Source organism: Moschus berezovskii, chromosome 15, assembly GCF_049115385.1.
Source record: "Moschus berezovskii isolate FMDL1 chromosome 15, NW_MosBer_1.0, whole genome shotgun sequence".
In the NCBI taxonomy this organism is placed as follows: domain Eukaryota; kingdom Metazoa; phylum Chordata; class Mammalia; order Artiodactyla; family Moschidae; genus Moschus; species Moschus berezovskii.
In genome coordinates, this window is record NC_142474.1 from 65,356,624 (window position 1) to 65,368,381 (window position 11,758).

At 42.6% G+C, this 11,758-nt stretch overlaps 1 long non-coding RNA gene across 1 annotated transcript in view; it reads right to left on the bottom strand.

Annotated features, from left to right (window-relative positions):
* The window catches only part of LOC148775459 (uncharacterized), a 29,600-nt gene extending 29,230 nt beyond the window's left edge, over positions 1-370 (bottom strand). Inside the window, exon 1 of the long non-coding RNA XR_016039193.1 lies at positions 196-370. This is a non-coding gene — a long non-coding RNA (uncharacterized LOC148775459). The remainder of the gene's footprint in view (positions 1-195) is intronic.
* Between the last annotated feature and the right edge of the window lie 11,388 nt (positions 371-11,758).

Here is an 11,758-nt window from a genome sequence, read left to right on the forward strand (position 1 = left end):
TACAATCCGATATATAGTACTACACTGTAATAGGTTTATAATAGTTTTCACACAAACAATACATTAAAAAGATACAAAAAATAAAGAAAACACTTCTAAACTTAGAGTGCAGTACCTTGAAAAGTACAATAGTACAGTACAACAGCGGACATACGGGGACTGGCATGGAATGGACAGGCAAGAAGAGTTACTGACCGGAGCAGGGAGAGGAGGTGGGAAACGGTAGAGCTGAAGGATCATCAGCAACAGGAGACAGAGGGCGAGCTGGAGTGTCACTCATGCCTGACGTTGATGGCATAGGTTCTGGTTTGTACTTGAGTCAATTCTATCTACCTTCTTGAAAAAAACGATCCAGTGATGTCTGGGTACATCCTCGGCTTGAAGTGAAGGTACTGTACTGCTGTACTCTGTACAGTACTGCACAGTAAAGTACACAAAACCACAATCAGAGGATGCATGCACCTGACAATGTATGCCAGATATGGGAACTAACCTATGTGATTGACAGGTGAATGCACGTTTGCATCTTTGAAAGTTCGAGACGCGAAGGTTCATGTGTAGGGAACTTACATCCTCTCAACCAGTCTTCACAGCAACTTTGTGAGGAAGAGATAAGAACACTCATTTTACACATGAGGAATCTGAGGCTCAGAGACGGTAAGCAATTTGCTTAAAGTCACACAGCTCACACATGGTAGGTTGAAATTCAAATACAACTGTACCAGAGTATAATGCCTGTATACTTTCCTCTACTAATTCTAGATATCAGAAGAGAAAAGGGTGACACTTTACGTCAGAGGAACTAACTGTCCAAAAAGCATCTAAGAATATGTTTATATTGCACTCATTTCTGAAGGCTGGTCTGTTCACAGAAGGCTCCAAACACAGTTAACTGGGCGCTACCTTTCTACATGGAGAATAACTAGCCCAAAACAAGCAAAATGTAGCCCCAAACCACCCAAAACATAGGCAACTTCAGGGACGGGAACTTGAAATGGCGTGTGGTTGCCTGTAACTACAGTATATAAAATAGTGAAGTTTATTAGTAGGGAGAAGAGACAGAGCTTCTGAGACACAGTGTTTGAGAGTTAAGAAGGCCTGGGAAGGCAGGATAACTCATTCCTTTGCGGATTTCAGCCAGCCATTTGTGGCTACAACACAGTAGGTTGTAGAAAGGCTTCAGTACTGTGTGCTGAAAGGCACATGTACTGTGTGCATGTACACTTTTGAAGAAGTTCAGCTGGTTTACTTGCAGAAAGATACTGCAATCTACAAATGGGCCAATTTCCATTTGGAGCTGAAACAGTAATATAGAAATTGCCATAGTTTAGTCTACTCACGATGTAGGCAGAACCTGCCCATACCAAATTAGATGTTCATGTTCCTTCTCTACTTTATTTCTATATTTAGTTTATTCCCTCTCAAAGATATGTAACCAAAAGATTATAAAGAAGGAGAGGAAGAAAGAAAGAAAGAAAGAAATCTTTCTTCTCTATATGTGCGTTTTATCAGCACAGCCTCCGACTGAGATCCCTTGGGGAAAGCCTTTCAAGACAGGCAAAATGATGTCCTTCCTGCCACAACATAATTTCCCAGCTGCCAGGGGAAAACTACATATTGTACCCTAAACAACAACAAGGAGAGAATAGATAATAATCATTCCCCAAGGGCACTCGCTTCAGCTTCCCTCAGAAAGGGCTGTAGAAATGATCTTGAAGTTACTATTGACTCTGTATTTTAAAAGAGACACAACAGACTCCTGTCCTTCCTTATTGGAAAGACTGTACTGCTTTTTTGCAGGCAAGTCTCCATTTTTATTTAACAAACTATGGCACAAGTGACCTCAGGCACGGGAACAACCAGAGTGGAACAGATCTCATCTGGGCAAAGATTCATCTGAGTGGGAAGAAAAGTCTGCAGAGGAGTTCAAATTTCTTTCTTGGTCCTCCTCCCAAGATGTTCTTATAAGTGTGAAAATCCTGTGATGGCCACAGCAATAAGTGTGAAAACCACATGTTTTGATGCAATACAAGTCTATACAATTTTTATCCGGAAGCTTAAGAAACACGTGCCACTTTCTCAGAAGCACCTGACTGAAAGCAAGTATAGCTTGGAAAAGCTTCTCTTGCTTTCTCCAGTACTTGGAAATGCTGGGGGGCCCAGTCCCACAGGTAGCTCAAATTCCCCCCCTTCTCTTTTTTCTTTGGAAGAACCACACAGGCTGACATCCTCAGGGCTCCTGCAAGCTGGTGCACAGTGGCCCTGACCTCTCACACCTCCCTTAATGGACGGACACCTTGGAGAAAGACTCATAACTGAGTCTTAGTGGGTGCCCCAAGCGTTCCATCCTCCCTGCCAGAGGTTTCTGCTAAAAACTCAGAAGTGGTTAGTGCTATTTTTATCAAAAGCAAATAGAAAATAATAATTTCCTCAGGATACACATCCTCTCAGAAAAGAAAAAAAAAAATTCTCACTTTGACAGAAAAAGGAAATGGATAAAGAGAGTCAGTTGAGAGTCCTTTTTGTGTTTTCATGACCAACATTCCTCCCACAGTAGCCAAGAGATTCTTACCCTTGAAAGGGGTCTCCTGAGCTGATTCAGTGCTGTCCCCGCAGCTTTGATCCCAGCAGGTAAGAGCTACCTAATTTCCAAACCCAGCCTCCCTAGGCACCTGGCTCTGGGGTGTAATAGCCCTCACTATCAGGAGACCCTTCTCAGGGCGACACCAGTCCCTGCTCCACTCCTTGACCCCAACAACCCCGCATGTTGTCATTTGCCTTCCCTTTCTCCAGACATGTCCTCCCATCGCTTGTGTGTCAGGGTCCTTCACAAGCTTGATGACTTAGAGTCCATCACTCCTCATGTCTCCCTTTTCCCGACCAAGATCAGAAATTGTGCTTCTTTAACTTTTTTTCCTTGTGAGTCCCAGTTTCTCAGCCATGTTTTTGGCTTGCCTCTGAATCTTGCCACCTTCCACTTTTCCTCTGCTGAAGAGAGGCTGCCGTGATGGGAAGATCACCCTGAGGTCCCTATGCTTCAATTCTCAGATTCACATTTTGGATCCAGAAATAGCTCAGTTAACTCAGGGTAACAATGGAATTTTTTTTTTTTTTTACTAGCTCTTAAAGATAGTACTGGGAAAAAATATTTCGCAATTTTGGGTACCTATGGGAAATTGGAGAAGGCAATGGCAACCCACTCCATTAATTAAAAATCCACCCCCCAACCCCCAACTAAATGTGTTAAAAATAAACAGAAGGCCTGAATCATCAATTTTCTGCTCTAATTTATGGTTGAGTAAAAGAGAATGGAATAACACCATTTACAGCAACATGGATGGACCTAAAGATTATCATACCAAGTGAAGCCAGTCAGATAAAGAGAAATATCCTATGATATCACTTATTTGTGGAATTAAAAAAATGATAGAGTAATTTATTTACCAAATTGAAACAGACTCACAGACAGAGAAAACATTCTTACAGTTACCAAAAGGGAAGGCAGGGGAGGAACAAATTAGGAGTTTGGGATTAACAGATATACACTCAGTTCAGTTCAGTTCAGTCGCTCAGTCGTGTCCGACTCTTTGCGACCCCATGAATCACAGCACGCCAGGCCTCCCTGTCCATCACCAACTCCTGGAGTTCACTCAAACTCATGTCCATCGAGTCGGTGATGCCATCCAGCCATCTCATTCTCTGTCACTACTATATATAAAATAGATAAGAAGTAAGGGCCTACTGTATAGCACAGGGAACTATATTCAATACCTTGTAATAACCTAAAATGGAAAAGAATATGAGAAAGAATATGTATATGTACACCTGAATCACTTTGCTGTACACCTGAAAATAACACAACATTGTAAATCAACTATAGTTCAATTTAAAAATTGAAAAAAAAAAAAAAAAACTATGGCTGGGTTTTTGAAGGTGAATAATAGTTATGGAGGAATTAGCATCAAATAGAAATGTCATCAATAGCTTCATATCTTGTTCTGATGATATTAATGTGAGAGACACAATTTATTATCCTGAAATGTGAAAGTTTGACCTAAGTGGGTCACCAGATAGATGAGTTAAATTAAATAGGAGGAAAGAAACCGAATAGTAGCTGAAGAGCCTTGGAAACTTCCACGGAACTGTTTGTGTTTTTTATGAATCGCCCAACAGTTGCCCCCATCCATAACTATTCTGGAGGTGAGCCTGGCCTTTTACCCAGGTCTGAAGTACATCAGGGTATCCGTGACTCAGGAGTTTATGTTCTATGAAATTTGCTTCTGCATGGACTGAACAACTGCTTACCAACAACATGTGGCATTAACTTGTCACATGTAAAGTATAAATTACTGCCATGCCAAAGACATCCTTTATACATAATGTTAGTTTCAGCTCTTGGTTGGATTCTCCCACTCCAGAAATGAACCAGCAAGACCATTCCAGATTTTCCAAGCATCTTAAATAAAGGAAATCCCATCTCACCATGTGAAATCCTCTTGCAGAGAAAAGGAAATACAACCCAAGCTGTTGATTTATTCTGATAAGTAGTCTGAAATTCAGAAAAAAATCTGAAGACTTGTGGTTGTAAAGAAAATTGGCAATTACTTCAAGAGTCAGAGTACACTCAAAATATTCTCTTTGATGACTTAACTTATGTGTGACACCACATAGGTTGTTGACATGCTGTTGTTTTAAAAAATAGGGAGTTCCCTGGTGGTCCAATGGTTAGGGCTCTGCATTTTTCACTGCTGTGGCCTGCTTTCAATCCTTGGATGGGGAACTAAGATTTCCCCTGTCCCCCAAAAATGTAAAAGAATTAAAAAAAACACATTTGTTACCTTTTTAGAACATTTACTTCCATAGAATAGAAAATGTAAGATTAATTAATTCTTATGAGTCAGATCTGGTTGGTAAGGAGTTGGTTAGACAGGTTATCACCACTTATAAAGGGATAAGAGTGAAAGAAATTTAAGTCTCTCTAAGGTCAGAGATGACTCAGTGGTGGGGTGATTAATTCACACCCACACGGCAGTGAGGGGACTAAGAGCCTATTCGTCTTCTGAAATACATTATCCAGAAGCCCTCTTATGGACCTAGGCTTATGAAGGTTTTTTGATGGCTTTTGTTTCGCACTGCTAGGTGCTGTAGTTACTCATCCAAGAAGATAAAATCACAGACCGTAAGGGCTGAACAAATCTTGAAGAAATCCTGGTTTCCCCTTTTGCAGACAAGGCAAATTAGGCCTCTGCAAGATTACCAAAATCAGGCATAACTCATGACTACAGTATGAGTCTTTTGGCTCTTTCTGCAGCGTGGGATGGCTCTTTTCTTCTCCTGCTTAACATTGCTGGAGCCTATTTTGGGGGCTGACAGTTAAAAATGTTCATCAACTGTACATAAGGAACCGTGTGCTGCTTCTGGTAAATCAGTAGTAGTTTTTATGTTGTATTTGAGGGGCAGATTTCATCTACCAGCGTAAAACATCATCATATATTTTCAGTTCGTCCCCCTTCCCACACAGAGGCATTGCATCCTGCCTGTCATAGGCAACTGATGGCGAGGGACGTACACCGTGTGAAAAATTCATTACTGCCTTGCCTAAGGAAAGAAACAGATTATATCAGCATGTCTAAGCTTTTGCAGATAACAAGAGAGCAACGTCTTGGCTTACTAAGAATACTGCAGGCTTTTAGTTTTTTTTCCTACCTTTTGAAAATTCATTCTTGTCTAATGATTAGCTATGGGTAAAAGTGAGTTAAGTACTGCCTGACAGTTGGCTCAATAGAAGCTCTGTAATATCACCTCTCCTGGTCTTCTTTGATATAGAACCAGCCATCTGTATCAATGGCTTCTCTGCGTCTTTAATAAGTTGTAAATTGAGTAACATAATTCTTCCCATGTCCAAGGCTAGTCAGCCAAAACACTGTGTTCAGAAATTGGCTGGCTGTGTGTTAGAACTTGTCTGTCAACACTTCCTTTCATTACAGTCCTGTGCTTGGTTTTTGGAGACTGCACAGACCTATTCACTAGAGATTCACTTAACTTGGGTGTGTACTCACCTTATTCTGTGCTCGAGTTAGACCACAATCCCACATTCCACAACTGTCTCCAGATCATCACCAAGCACAGAAAGGATCAGTTTGGGGGTTTGCCAAGGCTTCTTCTGCGAGACTTCTCTTTCCATGATTAATAAGGTTGATCAAATCTATCAACTTTTGTTCCTTGTGCTATCATTTCACAGAAATGGCCTATTCTTGAGTCTTGTAGTTTACTCTCCTTTTTCTTGTGGATATATGTGTAAGGAACCCATATAAGTCCAATAAAAGAAAGCCCTTTCCTGTGGATTAGGCTTTATTAGAGTTTTTATCAGAAATGAAATGGACAACCTTTTAAAGACAGGACGCATGGTCATGCAAGTATTTATGAAGAGAATGGATTTCCATGTTAACCTGAAGGTTGAAACAGATTCTTTCTAAAACTCCTTCTGAAGCTAACATCTGTTGAAACTATACTCACTTAGTTTAATATAGGGGAGCCCAGGGAAGCTTAACAAATATAAATGGAAGATTTTTGGTTTTTATTATTATTATTAATTTTACTTGAAAAAAATGAAAATGTTCTTTTTTGTTGTTGTTGAAAGAGTCATGTGGGATAAAGGTTTTTGTTTTGGAACAAAAGAAGGGCGGTTTAAACGTTTGTGTGGCGTGGTGAGAAATTATCTTAAGCTGGAACACAAGTCACAGATCCTTCTGTAAGAGCAGCCTGAGGCTGATTTATCATTTCCTTAAGGAAGGAAGCATCGTTGTCTCAGTCCAGGCAAAGGTAAGATGCCTCAGAAATACAGATCAACTCCCCAAATATTTGAGGCAGCCCTTTTTCTCGAGGCAGCAAAAACAGGTAATGACTGCATCTTCGGGTTGAGGAGGTAAACAACTCAGGCAACTCAGCATATCTGCTCTTGAAGTCAACCGTGCAGGGAGGGGGGACACAGAGGAAATGCAGTTTCATTTCCCAGTAACTCCCCTGACCTGAATTAAGGTGGGAGCCCAGGAGAACATCTGTAAAAATAGCAGCATGCAAACTTCAGAAAGACGGGGCCATGCCTGCTTCACAACACTCTCAGTCCCAAACTCTTTCTAGTCATTCTACAATATGAGTGAAAACTCCTCTGGGATGAATCACGGTTCTAGAATTTTAAATAGTCGCTGCAAAGGACAAAGAACCACAGCCATGCGGTATCACACTAGTTTAATAAAGCTACCTGACATCTACCAGCCTGAATACAGACCCTCATCGGCAGGGGAAGAAGAAATCCAAATGTTCATTCTCAGAGAATCGTTGTTGATGGACTCAGTCTCTTCGCTATAATTACAGGACAACTTTGAGCTTATCAAAGGCTCTCAGAATATCACCACCGAGATTTTCCTCTAAGCCTTCACAAATACAGTGATTAATAAAGCAATTTCAAAGGACTATAATCCTGGGCTGTGATTCACATGACTGTGAATTATGATTAACACCAAATCACCAAGATAATTTCTATATGAACACGTGGTCATGTAGAAAGTGGGGCGGGGGGCACTGCTGAGCTTCAAGAGAAGCCTGAGATGTAATCACTTTCCCGTGTTTGTGTGGTTTTGATAACGTGTACCATGGACTGAGGGCAAGTCCTTCTCCATCCTGAGCCTCAGTTTTCTGATCTGTGAAATGGGGGCACTGATGCTGGCCCTTTTGGAGGCTTGTGAAGGTGGTAATCAATTATCATTTGCCTTCTTGTAGTGGCTTGCAGAAAGTCAGGCACTGTAAGAGAAGCATGTCTGCATGTTGGAGTCAATGATGACCACGCTTTTCTCCACAGCATCACAGGCACCCTAGACCTCCCCTCATTTAGCAGGCCGCAGCAGAATGCCGAGCGTCCACTGAGCCATGGCCAGCCCTCCCGGGAGCAAGCCCACCAAATGCAAACATCCAGAGGGTTCTGACTCTCAAGTGTCTTACAGAAAATAGAGCCAGGAGCTCCATCTGGCACTCCATTTGCTAAATGTCACGTGGATGTCAAATACTGAGAAATGTGGCTCTTTAAAATCCCAGGGAATAAGACTTCCGCTCAGCAGCTTTCTAATGGACACGCACCACCCTCTGTGAAGCAGGAGCCCTCTGCTGCGTGGGCTGGTCACGGGGGATTGCACACCAGCCCCCACCTCCTTCGACCTCCGCTGCGAGGGACAGGGCCGCCCAGCTGTGGATGAAGGGCTGGTCGGCTTTAGAGGCGTGTGAATACGCCTGTTGCCGATAGAGGGCAGTGTTGCACGTCTGCAAAAGCCCACGCTCGACCGCCTCACAAGACCACCTAAGCTCTTACCTCGGCCCTCCTGCAACTCCAGCACCAGTTTAATGACGAACAGGAGCAATTAAAGCATCTACCCCAAGAAACAGATGGCTTCTGGTCAAAGCTCATTATTGCTACATCACCACTTTGATACTGGAAAGGGCTTCTTAATAATTCATTATTATTCCTCACCAGTACTTTTCTGCAGAAGACATGTATTAGCCTCGCTTTTCAAAAGACAGATCCAGAGAGACTATTAATACATGGCATAAGTCGTTCAGTCCAGAGCCAGACAGACCTAGAAAGTACCTCAGGGTTTCTGCATTATGCTGAGGCATTCTCAAAAAGACTGCTTTGCTGTCTTTGAATGAAAACCACCCATGGTCTTCCTTTGCTCTTTTTTTTTTCTAAAGAAAATATTTATTTTTATTTAGTTGGCGGCACCAGGTCTTAGCTTTAGTTGCGGCACGTGGTATTCCCCAACCAGGGATTGAACTCAGGCCCCTGCCTCAGGGGCATGAAGCCTTAGCCTCTGGACCACCAGGGAAGTCTGGCTTCCTTTGCTCTTGATTAATTGTTTGGCTTGGAGAGTCACTGAGACTTCACAGATGGGACCCCTTTCCCCACCACCCCCTAACTGCCATTTATCTCAGTTACAGTTGATAACTGATGACCATACCAGCTAATTAAGCCCATTCTGCAGCCCAAGGAAGGAGTCAGAAGGGGATGGGAAACAGACACATATAATCAAGTCAAAGAGTGAACTGATCCGAGCGATTAAGGGTAAGAGAGTTTTCATCCTTCAGTGTCTCCTCCCTGCTCTTATGTAACTGAGAACAGCTTGCCCAGAGCTAGGAAGCTGTCAGCTCTCTCTCCCGCACTCTCCCACTTTCGACCCCTGACTCCTACAGAATCTCATTCTGCAAAGCCACATTCTGAAGGCACTGAATCACTTTTTGGCTAAGCACATGTTGGCTTTGGTGTCACCTACATACACAGCCTTTCTGCTTTATTTGAGGCTGGGTGACACATTCTCTTATGTAATAGGCTGGCAGCCGAGTAAGACTGAAAGATTCCCTCTTATGTGTGAAGTGTCATCTCTAAAGTGGAGACTATATCTTGCAGAATGGCACTGATAAATTGATAAGTGGAATCAGCTGACAAACAGTGCCCAACAGTGCAGGCTCCTCTCATTGCCAATTTATCTCTAAAACACGGTTAGGCAAAAGAAGGCTTTCTGGCCTAAGTAAGTGCCATTACGTATTTCAGAATGACAGATTAAAATAAGGATTCGTAGTCAAACCTTGCCGATAAATGTACACTTATCACTCGTTGCAATGTGGTCCAGGGGAACACAGGGCCAGGCCTGGATGCTGGCACACCAGGCAGCAGAAGTTTCTGTTTTGGGCTGTGAAAAGTTTCTCTCTCTGGTGGCAGCTCTGTCTGGCACATTTTTCAACCACCTAGAAAAGACTGTTGGCCCCCAGATAGTCAAGTGTTACTTTCGCTCTTACTAAGCACTGTGCCAGTCTTGGGGCAGTCGGAAAGGGTGGAGGAGAGCATGATGCTTTGATGGCTCTGGCCTGGTCTAAAGCGACACACCCAAGTCTGAAGGGTTTGTACCCACATCCTTTCCGTTGCACGAGGGTTGCTGGTGGCAATCGCCTTTGCAAGATCTGTTGGCTACAGTGCCAACTAGAACTCTACTAGATCTCGATATATGTGGGCCATAGGCTTAGTCGTCCCTCTTGGGGCATTCAGAGACCACTAGAAGACCATTTGGCCCAAAGTCTGAACAAGTTTCTCTGATCCAAAATGGCAGCTTGATTCCAGGTGACTTGGATGTGGCCAACTGTTTCATTCAAGACACTGTCAAACATCAGATATGAAAGAGTTCTCAAAGCTGATGCAGTCCAACTGGTCAGCTCACTTTATGCACAAGGACGCTGAGGTTCAGGGAAGTACAAAGACTTGCCCTCAGGTTGAGGCGATGAAGAAAAGACTCTGCTTCCGGAGTCAGAGGTTCAAGTGTGACTGTTTTAGTTGCCCTTGAACAGAACCTCTCTGAGACTCACATTACTTTTTGTCACTGTGTGTTTTTTTTTTTTTTTTGAGCCGTTGATGACAGGTGAGCCACTCATTTCTGTGTGGCTCAGCTCTGCCTGGAAGACTTGATAGACATACTGATTCTACTCCCTGCCAGCCCTCCAGCAGAGATCTGAATCAGGTTTCCTTGGGTCTGTCTGAGGGGCACCATGGAGAACGATGTGATCTTTGCCATCTCAGCATGGCACAGTGTCCCATCGGGTCTCTTCACTCTGTTTTTTAGATATGATCCTGAGAATGTAGCCTTATGTCACTAAGTAGGAATAACAATTGGCTTCATCCACTTTCTGTTCCATCTTCACCCCACCTCTCTTCTGATCACCAACACCTTCCTCCTCTTTTTGCCCTATTCAGGGCATAGACATACACAGCCTGTCTAGCTGTTGCCCTTATTAAGGCTTCTGAAAGGTCTGACCTTGAGAATAAGTGTGAACACATATCAACTTCATGGGGCATAGGCCATTATGTCCTGACTTGCTTGCTACATTCTATTGCGAGCACAGCAGTGGGAATTTCACTCAAGTGCCTTGTTGATGGAGATGTCGCATGGAACCTATGAAATCCTGCTGCTTCTCCATGGGCTAATACTTAACATTATCTATGTAATAGAATATATTGCAATTGGTAACTGGACAAATACATGTACCTTTATTTAGGCTACTCCAGTGGTATGCAATATATTTCTATTTCTAATTCTGACCATAACACATTTTCTACCATTCTTCTAGAACTATAAAAATGAAAATCAATGACAGCAATGAGAAGATCATTCACTATATATTTTTCTGTTGTGCCCACAATTGGAGTTATTTATGTTTAAAATGCATGCATGTGTGCTAAGTCAACCTCATGGACTGTAGCCTGCCAAGTTCCTCTGTCCATGGGATTTCCCAGGCAAGAACACTGGATTGGGTTGCCATCCCCTCCTTCAGGGGATCTTCACAACCCAGGGATTGAACCTGTGTCTCCTGCATTGGCAGACGGATTCTTTACCACTCAGCCACCAGGGAAGACCATGTTTAAAAATGACATAGTTCAAAATAGGTCAACACTGTTCTAGACCTAGAATTTCTTTTTTTTAATGTTCTGATTGTTTATTGAAAAGACAAAATTATAATCAACGAAAATTAAAGAGAAACTAATCTGCTATTTAAGCACTGCAGAAGATCACCTTCTTTTCATTTCCTGTCTTTATTCATAGACTTGCAACTTGAGGTTTGTTTTCTATTCTCATCTCAAGTATTAATCTGAGAAAGAAGCCTAACTTTAAGAAGTAGGAATAAATGTCCATCTCATTCATGTCAAGGGGTGGTTATGGGAATC